This window comes from Artemia franciscana, chromosome 21 (assembly GCF_032884065.1).
Source record: "Artemia franciscana chromosome 21, ASM3288406v1, whole genome shotgun sequence".
Lineage (NCBI taxonomy): Eukaryota > Metazoa > Arthropoda > Branchiopoda > Anostraca > Artemiidae > Artemia > Artemia franciscana.
In genome coordinates, this window is record NC_088883.1 from 5,169,890 (window position 1) to 5,186,337 (window position 16,448).

The 16,448-nt window shown below is 36.1% G+C and overlaps 1 long non-coding RNA gene across 4 annotated transcripts in view; it reads left to right on the top strand.

Annotated features, from left to right (window-relative positions):
* The first annotated feature begins 243 nt into the window (after positions 1 to 243).
* LOC136040619 (uncharacterized) overlaps positions 244 to 16,448 on the top strand; it is a 70,132-nt gene continuing 53,927 nt past the window's right edge. For 2 of the 4 annotated variants that reach the window (XR_010620839.1, XR_010620840.1), the window contains exons 1-2: positions 244 to 729; positions 14,369 to 14,501. This is a non-coding gene — a long non-coding RNA (uncharacterized LOC136040619). Of the gene's footprint in view, positions 730 to 3,494; positions 3,571 to 14,368; positions 14,502 to 16,448 lie in introns of all 4 variants that reach the window. The other 2 variants (XR_010620841.1, XR_010620838.1) reach the window with 2 other exon arrangements.

Consider the following 16,448-nt stretch of genomic DNA (forward strand, 5'->3'; position numbering starts at 1 on the left):
CCTTGTCTGGGTTGGGAGGATGTCATAATTAAAGATTTAAAGGAAATGGGAACTTCCTGGGAGGATGTAAAGAAGGAGGCCTTGAATAGACTAGGCTGGAGGAGGAGCGTGGCTTATTCATTCCATGAAGTAAAAACTCTGTTTTTATGCGCCTATTGATCCGAGGATATTAAGCAAACTTTGAATGAATGGGGAATAGAAAGCTTATTTCCGTTGCCAAATTGTTTCTTGTGTTTGATTATTTCGTTCAAAAACTGTTTCCTTTTTAAATCTTTAGAATTTTCTATTAAAATTGTTAATTCCAATCTGGGGTAAGATGTGATTGAGGGTTTTCAAGTACTTTCCGGTAATATTTATTTACAAAAAAAACCTGTAAGTCACGTGTTTATCAGAATAATTTCTTTTCTTTTAAAAATCCAGCACAAAAGCCTACACTTTCACTGGATTTTGGGTTAGCTAAAACCTTCAGATTATCCTACCAATTATCCTAGTCCAAATGAAAAATCCAATAAAAATCCAACAACTTACCCAGGATACATCAAGAACGTGGAGCCTTCGTGTCATTGCCATTTTTGTAAGCTTTTTCAGACTTACAGTGCCACCTACAATGGATCCGTAAGTTTTAAAGAGAAAGGAAGATTAAGCAGTTGGCTTTTAAGAGCATTATCAATTAGCTAGGCTATGAGCCATAACCTAGGGATTTGTTTCGACTGCTAATTTTATCGAACAGTAGGTATAATTTCCTGTTTTGTTCAAATTGGTATATCTGTGATGTTCCTTATGGAACCCTATTCTTAGGAAATTTCTAGGCTATATGAGAGACTTTGAATTTAAAAAAAAGGGAATAGTTGTGGGAAAAGTGGAAGTCATGGCGAATTGTAGAAAAAAGCCAAGACAGATTGTCCAGGTTAAGTAAGTTAGGCCTAGTTGAGTTTGCTTATTCATATGAAACTTTCAAGAATGGTAGAAAACCCTAAATTTTGTTCTAAAATAACCTTTGAAGAATCTACAAATCCTCCTTTAAGTGACTCTGGCCTTTGAAGACCCTGGAAAAACTTGGAAGCAGTTTATAAAATTAAAAAGTTTTGTTGCATAAAAGCAAAACCTTGCAAAACAGATCTTCTGCTTAAACATAATACAAGAAAACCATTATTAGCTTCACAACTTGCCTCTATCCCAATATATAAGGTTGCATAGATCAGCAAATAAATTTCCTAAATTTAGAAAAAACCCACTGATATGACTTAAAATTTTACTCTAATAACAGGAATTATTTTTTGAAAACTAAAACCAGTGAAAAAGAAACTGATTACTGAAAATTAAGGCAAAATATTGTTTTGTCAAAATTTCAAAACTGAAAATTAAGGCAAAATGTTGTTTTGTCAAAATTTCAATAACCTGTCAAGCAGGCAAATTTCTAAGACCTGAAAATCAAAAGCGGGTTACCATGCAAGCTTAGTAACATCTTACTGGTGTATTTTTTGGCACTCAATTTTTTCACTGAAAGTTTCATTTTTCCTAACCTAACCCCTTTCCAAGATGGCAAAAAGTAGCCAAACTAGAATTGACCAAAGTTTCTAAGTTTTAATGACTTGTCTTTTATATAATACACACTCAAGAAGTGAAGTCTGTTGAATGCTAATGAAATCAAACAAAACATGATGAAAATTCAATGTTTTAGTAACAAAGTTATGAAAACCACTACAAAGAATTATGGAAGGAGGGCTGCCCTGAGCAAATTATATTAAATACATAACCTAAACAAAATACCAACTAAATATTTAATTACACCATAGTTGTAATGTATTTTCCCCATGAGCCAAAGGTAATTGTCTGATATAGACAGTATGAAAACCAGGTGTGGTCTCATTTTTGTGATACAATGTCTCTAGTGTGCATTATATAATAGACAAGATCCAAAGTATGTTTCATTATGAAAGACAAAAACAGTAATAGCCTATGGCTTATGTTTAATCTAATGTTAGTGCTTAGGGTAAATATCAATCAGTTTAAATTACTGACTCAGGTAGGCTATAAGGTGAACACAACTCAATGTCTTTTTTATGTTCTTTCTAAACATAATAGTTGCTTTACTCCCAGAATCATATTTTAAGCTAACTATTGACCCTCAGCCTTTTTCTTTTGTTTTTAGTTTTGCAAAAGTATGTATAACATTACTTCTAACTTCATCATATGCAGAATAATCATAACTACTACAATTCAACTGCAGCTCTGCTATACTTTACCAACATTCCTCCCCCTCATTTGTAAATATATAGCCCAAATTATATATTTCCCATGCATTTTCTGGTTATTGATTTCATCACAGTTGATTCAATTTACTAGTTTAGCCTTCCTAAACAACTGGTTTATCCTACAAAGCTAAATGATGCATTAATTAAATAGTAATTTTTCAACTAAAATTTTGCCATTTTTGATAGCAAAATATGAAAACAGGCATCATCTTCAAGGATTCACAAAGAGCTTCCAAGTTATGCAACCATTATATTCAGAAAGAGCATAAAGTAGGCATTGAGTAGTATTTTCACCTTTTTTTTATGTCATTAGGCTAATTTAAACTACATATTTACCTGATTCTAAAGTTAATATAGTTTGAGAGGTACTTTATCCATAAAAAATAAAAATATATACAGCACTCAGGACAAGATTGGAAGGTTTAATGCTTCTAGGGACAAGCTTTTTTGCTACTCCATATCCTTACCAAAGAAGACAGGATGAATTTACCTTTAGAAAATAATCTCTATGATAAAATTTTTTATTTTATCACAAAATAAAATTTCTGTGTGAAACTTATGATAGTAATTTGAGAATCAAACCAACAAGCCATTGGCGGTAAGTTTAAGTAATTGGTAAATAGCAACACATAAACACTTTTTTTTATTAAACAGCATTTTATTAGTAGGTCTATTTATCTTGAAACCCAATCTATAAAACCTTCCTCCTTGCTTTTTCATGCACAATTGTCTACAGTGCCATTTTACTGCATCTCTTGAGTCAACCTTCCCTGAAGAGTCAGCTTGGATAATTGTGTCAATCTGTTTAGGCTGATTGAATGACTTAAGTAGTTCTTCTGACAAAACGTGGATAATTTACTATCATAGACTCAAAAGATTGTTGGGATATAAACTCAATAGCTCACTTGCAAGCTTTCAGAGGTTTCTGGTCTTTTAAAAATGAAGCTGAGTATATTTACATTTTCTTGCAAGTTTTGCATATAATGTATCTAGTATGAAGTTGAGTTAATTCACATGAAGGTGTTCAGATTCTGTAAATGTAACACTGTTGGCATGTCCCCCATATTCACCTATGTTGTTTCTCCATATCCTTTATTTCTTATTTTTTTTTTATAATCACATATCTGTGAATAGACAGTATGGCAACATAATGTACTTGACATTTTGATGCTAAGTTACATCAGTCTAGTTTTTGTTAAGAGAAAAAAATTGCTTAGTGATAACTTATTGTGCCCCTAGGCCTGGTCCTTTTGGAACTATTGGTAAATCATGACCTGTGAAAGCTGGAGTTTAAGGACTGTCCTGAAAGAATAATGTAAGTAAAATAGGTATTAGTGCTGTATTTCTACTCCTCTAAAGGAAACCCTTTAAAATTTTGAAAACAACTTTTAAATACTCCTATATACTTAGTAATGACATTTTTTAAGAGTAACAATAAAGTTTTTCCTTCAGCCCCCCCCCTCTAAGGGTCAAATATATATGCCAAATTGTATATGCACAATTGAATCTCTATTTGCTGGTGTATTGCTTGCTTGCAGTTAAATCAGTCTGATGAAAAGCTTCATGCATGTAAATTGTATATTTACTTTATCGTCAACTCCTCTAACATTTTATCTTATCTATTTTACCTTGAATCACCTTAGTGGTAGCTTGGAGCAATCTTAAGGATTTTTCCATGTAGAAACTCCAGAGTAGATAATGCATGACACAAAGTTGAATATGTACACTTGATTAGTGGTTTGATGTTGCTGATTCAAATGCTTCCCAGTTATACTTCCATTCTTTTGTTGACCATTCGTTGTCAAGATGGTTCTTAAAGCTGTTTGTGGTTTCGGCAGCAATGGTATCTGGCAGTAATTTGTTCCAGAGATTGGCAGTAAGGTTGGTCAGAAAGTGGGTGCGTTGCCGCTCTGAGGAGAAATGCCTGGATAACTCTAAGTTATGTCCCCCTGTACAAGAGTCCTGAGACGCCAGAGGAAGGAGATCAGGAAGTGCCTTTGAATAAATAAGTTTATGAACCAGAATGGCATTACCCTGTCTTCTTCTATAAACCAGAGTTGGGAGTTTCAGCTTGCATTGCCTTGTAGGGTAAGGGAGTTCATGCAGTCCACTCACCATCTTAGTGGCTCTTCTCTGGATGTTTTCAAGAATTTTAACATTTAAAAAAAGTGGGGATGCAAGGACCATACCTGCCTCCAGTTGTGGCCAAACAAATCTTTTGTAAAAAAGGCTCAGAATTTTACAAGAACTGGAGGAAATTGTTAATTTGATGAGTCCTATTGATTAGCTTGCTGATGCTGCTGCCTTCTTTGCATGAGTGCTAAATTTAAGATGCTTGTCAACAATTACTCCTAGATCACATACTTCCAACACTGGAGAAAGGAACTGACTGTAAAGAGAGTAAGTTGTTTTGATTTTCTTGTTTTCAAAGTTTAGAATATGGTATTGTGACACATTGAAAGTGAGTAGCCAAGATTTCGCCCACATGCTAAGGAGATCAAGCTCTTTCCGAAGTTGGGAAGTATTCTCAAGGGTACCTGCTGGACCAATTACCTTGGAATCATCTGCCTATAGCGTCATCTTGCTTTTAAGCCCTAGAGGAGCATCATTTATGAAAATACTGAACATGGTGGGGCCAAGCACACTATCCTTTGGACCCCACTGATAACAAGCTGAGAGGAGGAGAGGATAGGATTGCCATTTGCATCAATTAGTCTTACATGCTTAACATAATTCCTCAAGAAATCTAGGATCTATTTAAGAATTTTTTCCTCCAAACCAATAGAACAGGGCTTCTTAGACTTTTTTATATAGCGACCCCCTTCAAGCTTAGGAAATTTTAAACGACCCCCTCCTCCATATAATGAAATATATATTAACCGTAGATGTAGATGTAATATCGCACTATTTTACAATGTAAATAAAATAAGGATTAAAGATGTACCCATTCATTTCACATATATATAATTGGAAACGTTGACGGGATATCGGTCGTAATAAAACACAATAAATAGAATGACATAAAACTATATATATGTATTTATTCAATAGAAAAAATAAACTTTTGTAACAATTTTTTTATAATAAAACATAAAACTATATCTGTATAATCAATAGAAAAAATAAACTTTTGTTACAATTTTTTTAATAAAAACATATTTTATTTATTTATTTATTTATTTTCTTTATTTCCCTCAAAAAATGAGGAGTACGCTACAATATAATATAAAGAAAAAACAACTGATAACACTTACAATCAAAACCTATCAAATATTGATCGAACACTTAAAAAAAAAAACACTTGCTAAATAGATTAGCCTATAAATCATGAAGAGCCAGAACTGTTACTAAAAAACGGAAATAAATTGTGGCCTAAAAGGCTAATTTTCGCCCTATCTTCAAATGTTTTATATTTTTTGTTTATACAGACTACAGGATCCTTCACATTAAGCTTTAAAACAATCTCAGTGTTACTAAAAGAAAGGGGGAAACCAAGTAAAAATTTACAGAATTTAAAATAAGCAACTTTAATGGGCGAAAGATCAGAAGGTCTGAAATTTCGGAAGAGGAGGGACGGGAACAATACGTGAGGCAGAGCAACAGCGCTATACATACGACCAAGGACGTCCCGACGGTAAAGACCCCGAAAACGAATTAAAAGACCAAATGCCTTGCGTAGTTTCATCTGAACATGCTGAACCAGGACTGGTTTGAAATCTCTTTTCGAAGCAGCATAAGGTAATCCCAAATAAGTGACTATTGGCGACGACTGAAAAATAACACCATTGCCGCAATCGAGAGTCGCCCTGACATTATCCTCTAAACAATTTACAACAAAAAATTGACATTTTTCAAAACTGATAGAAAGGCCCAAACCTTTTAAACAATTAATTAAAATATTAAAATTAGAAACAAGACTAGACTTGGACCGGCTTAGAAGGATAATGTCATCAGCATATGCAATGTAAGACAGATTTCGAGATAATGAAACAAACGAGCAGGAAAGAGAATTAAGGGCAGTAGCTAAACAAGAATTGAATATATAAGGAGAAATAATTCCTCCTTGTCTAACTCCTCTACCCACTTGAATTAATTTGGACTGAGATGAAGACGAACTCGAACAGATACGGATCTTTAAACCAGAATACCAAGAGCGAAGGACTCGTATGACAGCTAGGGGCAATCCAGCATGGATTAAAGTGAGCAGAGCGGATGCATGAGAAATGTTATCAAAGGCCCCTTTGATATCAATCAAGAGGGCGTATAGCGGTTGACCAGAGATTCTCGCTTCTTCAATAACTTTGCTGAAAGATGCATGGGCATGGTCACATCCCAAACCTCTCTTGAAACCAACTTGATTAGAACCAGTGTCAAGAATTTCAAGAAGATCCTTCAAACACAACTCAAACACTTTCCCAATCATAGAATCCCTAGTAATTGGCCTCCAGGAACTACAAGATGACAAGTCTTTTTTCCCGCTCTTAGGAATAGGCGTAACTATGCCAATATAGAATGACGATGGTACTAAGCCAGTAGTAAGTAAAAGGTTGAAAAATGCCAGTAGAGTAATAAGAAAAGAAGAAGGAGCAAGTTTGAGGTGATTAGCAAATAAGCCATCATGATCCTTAGCCGACTGCGCCTTTAACGTTTTGATTGCTCCGCGTAACATATCCTCAGAAATCCTGTAATCAGTTGAAAAATTCTTCAACCTTTCATCTAATTGCAACACAACACTGTTAGAATCGTACGAAGTCGACAACTTAGAAAAATAATTTTCCCACTCTTTCAGCGATGGTGTGGAATTAGTATCAGGCATGTTAATCCGCCTATTGCCTCGGAGAACATTCCAAAGGAGATTCTTGTCCTTGTCGTTATCAATATTTGAAGAAGCTTCTTCTATGACCAGGTTATTATGACGACGGAGCTCTGCTTGGAATTCAGCCTTTCTCTTTTTCATTAGCAAAAAAACTGGATGCGAGTCTCTTGGCTTACCGAGGGCCCGCCATTCCCAATGCGCTTGTTTAGCCGCCTTATTAGAATTTACCAAAAAAGGATTGAGGCTCCAAAAAGGTTTCTGCGCGCCCAATCTTATCCTATTAGTAGGAAAAACTGCCGTAGCACCATACTTTAAGCAATGGATTAATTCAAAATAAAGACAATTAATAGTCAAAGAGGGATTACTATCCATTGAATCCAAACTATCTGGGATATAGACTTTATCAATTAAAGTCCCAACTTTTTCTTGGTAAAGCGGTCTAAAATTTGGATTCCAATCAACCCGATCAAAAAATTTAGGAAGCTTATTACCAGAAAAACGAACTGGGGAAGGACGAGAAGCCAAAGGGGGTATAAGGAACTGAAGCGGCATGTGGTCACTAACGGGGAAATCTTCGATTACAGTAACCACAGGCAAAGGATCACTTGGGTTAGAAGAAAAAACATGATCAATATTAGTTGTACTACCACTCCAATGAATATAAGTAAAATCCTGGGACTTCGGTAAAACAGAAAAATTAGGAAGACAAGAAGATAAAATTGTACACCTTTCATTTGCTATATTTGGATCACAGTTAAAATCACCTAAAATATAAGTACGCAAATTTGACTGTAAACTAGAGACAAAACGACTAAGATTAAAACAGCATTGAGTAAACACATCAAACGAAATATCATCATGGTAATCAGTCGGAAAATAACAATTAATTAAAACTACGTTTGAAAAACTACAAGCTAAAAAATTTGTATCAATTGCTAGAATAGCCGCATTAAGAGACTTGGGTAAAATAGTAGCTAAACCACCGGAGGGACGTCCACCAGTCGGTGTAGCGGGAACAGCAAAAATGTCATGCTCAGTAGACAGACTAGAAAGTAGATTCAACGAATGATCAAGGAGGTGGTGTTCCTGAAGACATAATAACGATGATTTTTCATTCAAAAAACTATGAAGTACAGGTAATTTCCCTAACACACCATTTGAATTAAAGGACGTAATACAGAGTAATACATTCATTTACAAAATTTCTTTAAAATTGGACACCTAAAGCTGTAAACTGGATGATCATTCGAGCCACAACTGGCGCATTTAACTGGCGCTTGACATGGGGAGTCTTTAGTCGAAATGTGATTACCACTACATCGGGCACATTTGAAACATTCAGATTTACACTGATTTTGATCATGGTTAAAACTTTGACATTTAAAACAACGCCTAGGCTGAATACGATCACGTTCCACTCGGAAAACCTCATAACCGAATTTGATGCCATGTTTGATGTAAAAATGAAGGTATTCTTCTGTTTGAAAAATAACTCTTACAGTTTGCAATTTTCCTAGCCGGTTAAACTCAATTATACCCGGAAAGTCCAATGCGTAGGCACTAACATCAAAATCAATGTCCACACTCCTGATAATTCCAAAAAATCGCCGAGGCTTGGAAGTTATTATGCTTTCAGGAAAATTAACCTTTAGATCACAACTGAGCTTCGATGCATCTTGACATGGTACCGATACCATAACACTATCCTTAGTTGCTTTAACATAACGAATATTTGCACACCCTGTCTTATCAAATTCTTTCTTGCGGCAGACAGGATCCTTCAGTAGGAGAGTGGGTGGGTTTTTTATCACTATGGTCTCTAATGGGACAGTCTTTAGTGGGAGAGGCGGCCATTCATGGTGGGGCACAGTGGGGGGATTGAGATCAAGATCATTGCCAGGCGTTATTTTTTTCTCTAAATTAGATTCGATACGCTCAATAGAAGAAAGTGTTTTTTCAAGCTTTCGGGAATAGTCATAAACAAGTTTATCAAGCCGGACGCTAATGTCAGGCTTTAATACTGGACATTCATTAAAGCTCCGTGGGACGATTACAGGCCATATGAACTGTTTCGAATCAAATTCTATGATAACACGCATTATGTCCGAGGCAGTAGTCTTTTCAGCTGTTTTTCCTCTCCTTTCTTGCAATCTACCAGCTTTACGACACAGACATGCGAGCAGCGTTTTTGCTACATTCAACTCCTCTAAACGATAGAATCCTGCCATTGCGTTAGATATTTCATCAACACTTATTCCTGCTTTCAACGAATCAAGAGCGAAGAATAATATCGAATTAACTACGACATGCGAAATTCCTGTCTCTGACACAAAAGTCTTATCAAAATCGCATGCATTGACTGGCTGGCTTGTGACGTCAGATATATTGTCACTTGCAATTATCTCAGTGGAATGTTTATTTGGTCTTGAAATAGACTGGATTGACAGGTCCACGCTTCGACTGCATGAATTTTCAGCTACAGAATTAGTATTAGTGGGAATGGAATTTTGACTCCTGATTATCGGGTATATACAGGGATTATTATTAGAGATGCAAGATTCATGTACTTCATCGTTATTTGAACAGATTAAGCAAATCCAATTCGGTTTTTCTTTACGCTCAATTGGGGAAATGCCTGCACACTGTGGGTGAAACATCTCGAGACATTTTGTGCATTGCAGGGTAATCCCCTTGCCACAAGATCGACCACAACCAGGACAAATAAATATTGACATTTCTCACTCCTTAGGTCTGGGGTTAAATAAGCAAGGCCAAAAAAAAATAAAATCGCCTTTAGCGCTCCATTAAGCTTATAATGCAATAAAATCCTTTATGTAGGTCGATAAGTATAGTAGGGATTATGCGTCACTATAATCCCTATTGCGAAATTTTGAGTTTCTTCACATAAAACTTACTGAATTAATAATGTCCATGCAATATCCAATTTAGATGTTGACACTTTGAACTCTGAACTGATACTTAATCAGATGTGATTACTTCCTGTGATTACTGTGATTAATGTGACGGATGTGATTGTTTGTTTTTTACACAAATAATTAAATCTAGGCTCAATTTTAGTTAGTGCAGATCGTAATAAATTTTCAACGTTTATTAAAGTTGAACGATATTTTGATTTTATGTAAGTTAATGTGGAAAAGGCTGATTCACATAAATATGGTGTACAAAATGGCAGTAATTTGTTCATTGCCATTTCCGATAGTAGGGGATATTCTTATTTGATTTCTATCCAAAATTCATGCACAGGCACTTGAGAAAATCTGATACTTCCATATTTTCATTTATAGGCCCTACATAACAGTTTTGCATTGCCACTTAAAAAAAAGCTATAATAAATCTACAATAGTATTTTCTATGATTTTTATTTGTATTTATAGTTGTATGTAGTGTGTATACTAAGTTTAAAATTTTATTTATGATCATTGAAAAGTATCAGATCTTTGCGGCCCCCTTTCAGTAGTCTCGCGACCCCCCTGGGATAGAATGTAGCTTATGCTCAAGTCTCTTATGACAGACTTCGTCAAATGTTTTTGAAAAAGGATCATGTCAACATGGATTCTCAACTCCAGTAGTTTTATAATGTAGTCATATGACTTGAGCAGATTAGTATCAACTGATCTGTTGCTTCTGAAACCATGTTGAGAGCTGTTGAGAAGATGATTCTGATCAAGATGCTCAATAACTGCTTTGTTGACAATACATTCAAGAGGCTTAACAACAACAGAGATAGTACTAATAGGCTGGAAGTTTTCTGCAGAATCATTCCTTCACTTTTTGTGAATGAAAGTAATATGTGCCACTTTCAAAGCAGGAAGCTTTGAGCTTCCTGCTAGTCTGATGAGCTTCGAGAGTGGGTATGTTTTTTCTGTTCTGCACTCATGCAAAAGACTGGGGTGGAGGTCATCTGGCAGGGGTGGAGGTCTTGATGGAATTGGTGGCCTCATTCCATGCCTTTTGATACTTCTGATAGTTTGCAGGTTTTTCCTTATTTTTAAGTGTTTCCAGGTTCAATTCTTCCTGTTCAGTTGTTTGTTAGTTAGATGAGTCATACAGGGTAGTGTTTTTGCCTGTTTCGTCCAAAATATTCTAGTGTGAGCCTTTTCAAAAACTAGCAAAACAGCATTCAATTTTTGCCAAGATTCTTTGATGTCCAAAGTGACTATGGTATCCCAATCAAATTCAGCAAGTCTCTCATAGATACGCTTGTAATCAATAACGTTGTGCTGTTTAGGAAGAGGTTGAGTAGTAGCCAAGCGCAATTCTGTGGGGGTAGCAGCATGATCACTGTTACCAATAGAGGCAAGAAATTCATTTTTAGTCCATAAATCTTGATTACTAAGAATAACTAGGTCCAGTGTGTTAAATGTTTGACCTTCTCTGTGCCGTGTAGGCTGGTCAACAGTTTGGAACTGCCAATGGCCAGACAGGCGAGTAAGAAATGGAGATTCTTGTTCTTTGGCTGAAAAACCAGAACCATCAACCCAATCATAATCGGGAAGATTGAAGTCACCAAGAATCACCACAAGTTGGTTGCAAGAGTCCCTGATAATATCAGAAATAATATTAGCAAGATACTGTTGAGATTAAAGGCGAGAGGGAGTATTAGGACTACAATAAACCACTCCAAGCACTATTATAGAGTTACCAGACTGCAGTCTAACCAAGACATTTTCAACCCAAATACAGCAGTGGGAGAAGAAATCAAAGTGGTTACCTGGGGACTGCTTTTGACATATATTCTAACACTTCTCCTGCAAGCACTGGACTCAATGTTAAATATGAGTTGATATCCACTGGTTTCAAGTGCTTAGGCTGTAAGGGGCTGTCTCACATTTTTGGGGCATATCTCAGATACGGCTGCAATATCAACTAATCCTTCTGCTTGGCGGAGACGGAGTTCCAAAACCTTGTTGCAGAGGCCGTCAGCGTTCACACTAAGAATCCTTAATTTTTCAATATTATTTGCATGACGAGTTGCACTTTTGGTTGCGTTGTGCAGAGATCACCAGTAGAGAGAGGTTCAGTTGATAAACCACCAGAAGAAACTGTTGAATTAGCTCTGAAAAAATGGGAACTACTTGAAGACAATTCACTAATATATGAAATATCATCATCAACTTAGACAAACGAGCTATTTACAGTCTCATCAGGTGACAATAGCTTGTTCAGGTGAGAAATATTACAGCTTAGTCCACAATTATCCCCTGCTGTGGAACTGTTGTCTGCAGCAGGTCTGCGTCGTTTTTATGACGATTTTCAAGTTCCTGATTGCAAGATTTTTTTTCACACGACACCATCCTCACTTTCAGTTGCTGAACAAGCTCTCTGTGTCTAAGGTGATCCTCCCTGGACTGGTTGGATCAAAACTGGATGTCCGCTTGAGTTCAAACGATTTCTGAAGGAAAACATCTAAAATTCATTTGCTCGCTTGGATTGATGCGATACTGCTGCACTAAATGATCTAAAAAAAAGAAGGGTCACCAGACACTGGTATTCCAAGTGCATCAATATTTAATTTTCAACTATCACGATTCTTTTCAGCTCGCACTATTCGTATAATATTGGATGCACTCATGGCTGAGAAGCTAGCAGATTTGATTTCTTCTCAGGCAATTGATTGAGTAGTCTTCTTATCACACTTTGTGGAGAGGTTTTGCTCAATAGTAGAAAGGTTCGAAGTCTGCTTTCAACATGTCCATGGTACTAGTGACCAGTTCAGTTAGCGTCTGGGTGATAACTGTCTGGAAGGGCAACATGGCGGCTGAAACGGCCAACGTTATATCTGCTACACTGGAGGCATAAGCTGGTGGGCTTGTAAGGCTTTTAGAACAGTTCCATTCACATTCAAGCATACTTGTGGCCGAGCTCAATGCAGCATATTCCTTATCATTCAATTTTAAACAAGTCGCACTTGTCCATTTGCTGCAGGAGTTGCACTGCAAACATTTAGCCCTCTCGTCAAGGCATGTTAGGCATTTCATACAGCGGTCTGATTTAGAGGGACTCTCTCAAACGCGCTTTCTGCGTCTCTTTCCTGGTTCATCAGACGTATTAGTACTTTTTACTGTCGATTTTGGCATAATATTGGCAACAGGTATTACAACTTAGAAGAAAACGGTTGAAAAACTAAACATATAAAGTTCAATCCAGGTGACGTGGCGCATATCACAATAAAGTAATTGTCTAATGAAAAACAGAATAAGATGTAAAAGGTATTGCTTTGTTATGCGTTCTTTTCTGCATCCATTGGTATATATCACATTGGGAAAGAAAAACTCTGTCTATAGGAAATGTTGCTTAAATTTAAACTGAGTCACAGCACATCAATAAAGTTTCTATTGAAAAGTTTAATGTATGAAATATTCATTGGATATATGTAAATTCGGTTTTATGAGATAAATGATGAGAAGATAAGATAAATTTTATTTTGAAAGTGTATACAAAAATACTGCAGCACCTGCTAAGAAAGTCCCAAAGGGTTTGTTGGAAGCAAGTGGCAGACCTCTACTCTACATAGTATTACATACAAACATACAGAGGGAGGCAAAATTTCCAATTACAAAAGAAGCTCTAAACATATATTTAAATGTGTGTACCAAATTTGATGCCCCTTATGTATCATGGCTACGGAGGTCATTAGTAATCGAGAAACAAATTGTCAAAAGAAGAGGATAATATCATTCATAAATTTATACATGAAAATGCTAGCTTGGTAATCTCTTGGTTTTGAAATATCAAAAAGTTAATTCTTAGTGTAAATTTCGTTAATATTAATATATTTGACAATTTGGAGGGAGGGTCATAGAAGCTAGGGTTTGTACACTTTGAAGAATGGCATTAACAATTCTCAAAACCATTTCATCAAACAGACCAAGACCAAGTTTCAAACCCAACCACTATCCAGTATCAAAACCAACCAAAGTTTTTATCTCATTGCAAAGTATTTTAGAGTTGTTAGACATTGGATATATATTTTAAAATGTGGATAATACTGAAAAAAATATGATAATGCGATTATTGGAAAGATGTTTTATATTATATAGTAAGAATATCACTGTTTTAGTGTTTGGCCAGCTTTTTTGGCTAACAACTTCTTCCCTGATAAATTATCTACGATAAGCTACCTCCCCATAGTAGCCTAATAATTTTAAGGCTTTACCTTAATTTATGTTAAATTGCAGCTTGGCGCTAATCTAAGGATTTCCGCCCTTGTTTTGCCCTTGTATTTTCTTGTTATGACTTCTGTAGGTTGTTTGATTTGGTTGATTGCTGCTTTTAGGTTGAGGATTCTACAGTTTCCCATTGGTAAAGGAATTCTTGCTATAGCCATTCTTTGTCATGATTTCACTTGAATGCACTCATCAAATCAGCAGCAACTTTACCTTCAGACAGTTGACTCCACTAGTAAGTAAGTAAGTAAGTACTTTTATTACCCGAAAATTCACTAGAATTACATCGGAGTACGAATGAAAAAAAAGAAGAAGAAAATCACACTACGAACATAACTATAAGTAAACACACACTATGTACACTAATAAAACTACTGACACATGTTAGCCTGCCACGGGTTCGTCCTTCCCTTAGCCTTTTCCGGGAAATTCTGTACGACCCGGTTAATGCAAACTGTTGGATCGGACACTCCGTATTTACGCATGATATACGAGTTCTTCGTCCACGGAGGAAGTCTCAGAAGGAACTTCGCGAATCGAAAAAACAGAACTCTTACTTTTGTACATTGGGCGGACGACAAATAATTCCAAAAAGGTGCTATATACAGTACATGTGGGAGGGCAATGGCATTATACAGCGACGCAAGAAATCTACGGCAGAATCGATGTCTGTTACCAATGATTGATCCGTAGCAATCCAGATTTTCACCTCTACGTGTCGTGAAAGCAACGTTCCTGTCGAGTAGAGGCTTCGACCGATTGGTAAACCAAGGTAGGTAATGCTTTCACATGGCTTAACAGCTGAATCACCTAAAGGAATTTCTTTCTCATAATACCCCGCGTTGAAGAACAGTACGGCCGATTTAGACACATTAAATGATAAACCTATTTTATTATATTCCCTACTCAAAACATCAAAATTCTTCGATAGTCGATCGGCAGACCTGTTCAAATTAAGTAGGTCGTCAGCATACGCCATCAAAGAAACATCGATCCCTTTTGAAACACAAGACGTAGCTACCTGGGCTTGTGCCGGCTGAACGCTATTGTTATACAAAGTCGAAGACACAACTGAGCCTTGCCTGACCCCTTTACGAACTGGTACAACAACGGATTAAGTTAATTTGTAAATTACGTATATTCCCTACTAATAGAAACATTCGTATAAAAGTAAAAGTTCAAGTGGCCTTTTTAAGTGACCAAAAGATTGGAGAGCAACTAGACCTCCTCCCACAACCCCTTTTTCACAAAACCTTCCAGTCAAAACTAAGAGAAAGCCATTTAGCCTAAAACCTCCGGATAAAGCCAAACCCCCAGTTGAACGGCTTTAATTTAGGATCTGTATCTAAATTTGACAAATTGAATTTAATCAAATCGTTCAAGTCTAACACCAAAGGTAAAACAAATGGGTCACAATTAGGAATACATTTTGTTTAAAATGATGTCTTCAAAATAAAGAAATTGTTGAATTTAACCAATTAGCCCTCCACTACTGAGAGAGGAGAACCAGAATTATAAATAAAATTAGAAATTCCCCAACAATATCAATATTTCTTACTAAAAGTATGCAGGTCGCGTTCACTTGCAGAAATCATAACCGAACAGATAATTTATTTAACTCAAAAACTTTCCTTCTTTAAACTTCTTTTTCATTTCATTTCCCCTTTTTTTCATTTCTTTTTAACATATTTTACATTTCTTTTCCCGTTTGATTTTTCACTTCACTTTTTTTGGATGACGAGCATTTAATTGGGCGGACGCTTAATTCGATAAAATTAGAAAAAATGAGGTATTTATATCTTACGAACAGGTGATCGGATCTTAATGAAATTTAATGTTTAGAAGAAATTCGTAACTCAGATCTCTTACTTTAAATCCCGACCGGATCCAGTGTCATTGGAGGAGTTCGGTGGGGGAACCGGAAATCATGAAAAACACTTAGAGTGGAGAGGTCAGAACGAAAACTGTCCCAGATACGTTATTGATATAACCGGACCAGGTCAGCTCTCTTTGGGAGGGTTACTGGGGGGCATCCAATTCGGTAATTCGGAAAAATTAGGCATAATGAGGTACTTTTAACTTAAAAACGGGTGATTTCAAAATATGGCATTTGGTTTTGTTTTTCAATATCAAACTTTCATAAAAGTAATAATATCAAAATACGAAAATATCTAAGTAACAATATCAAAG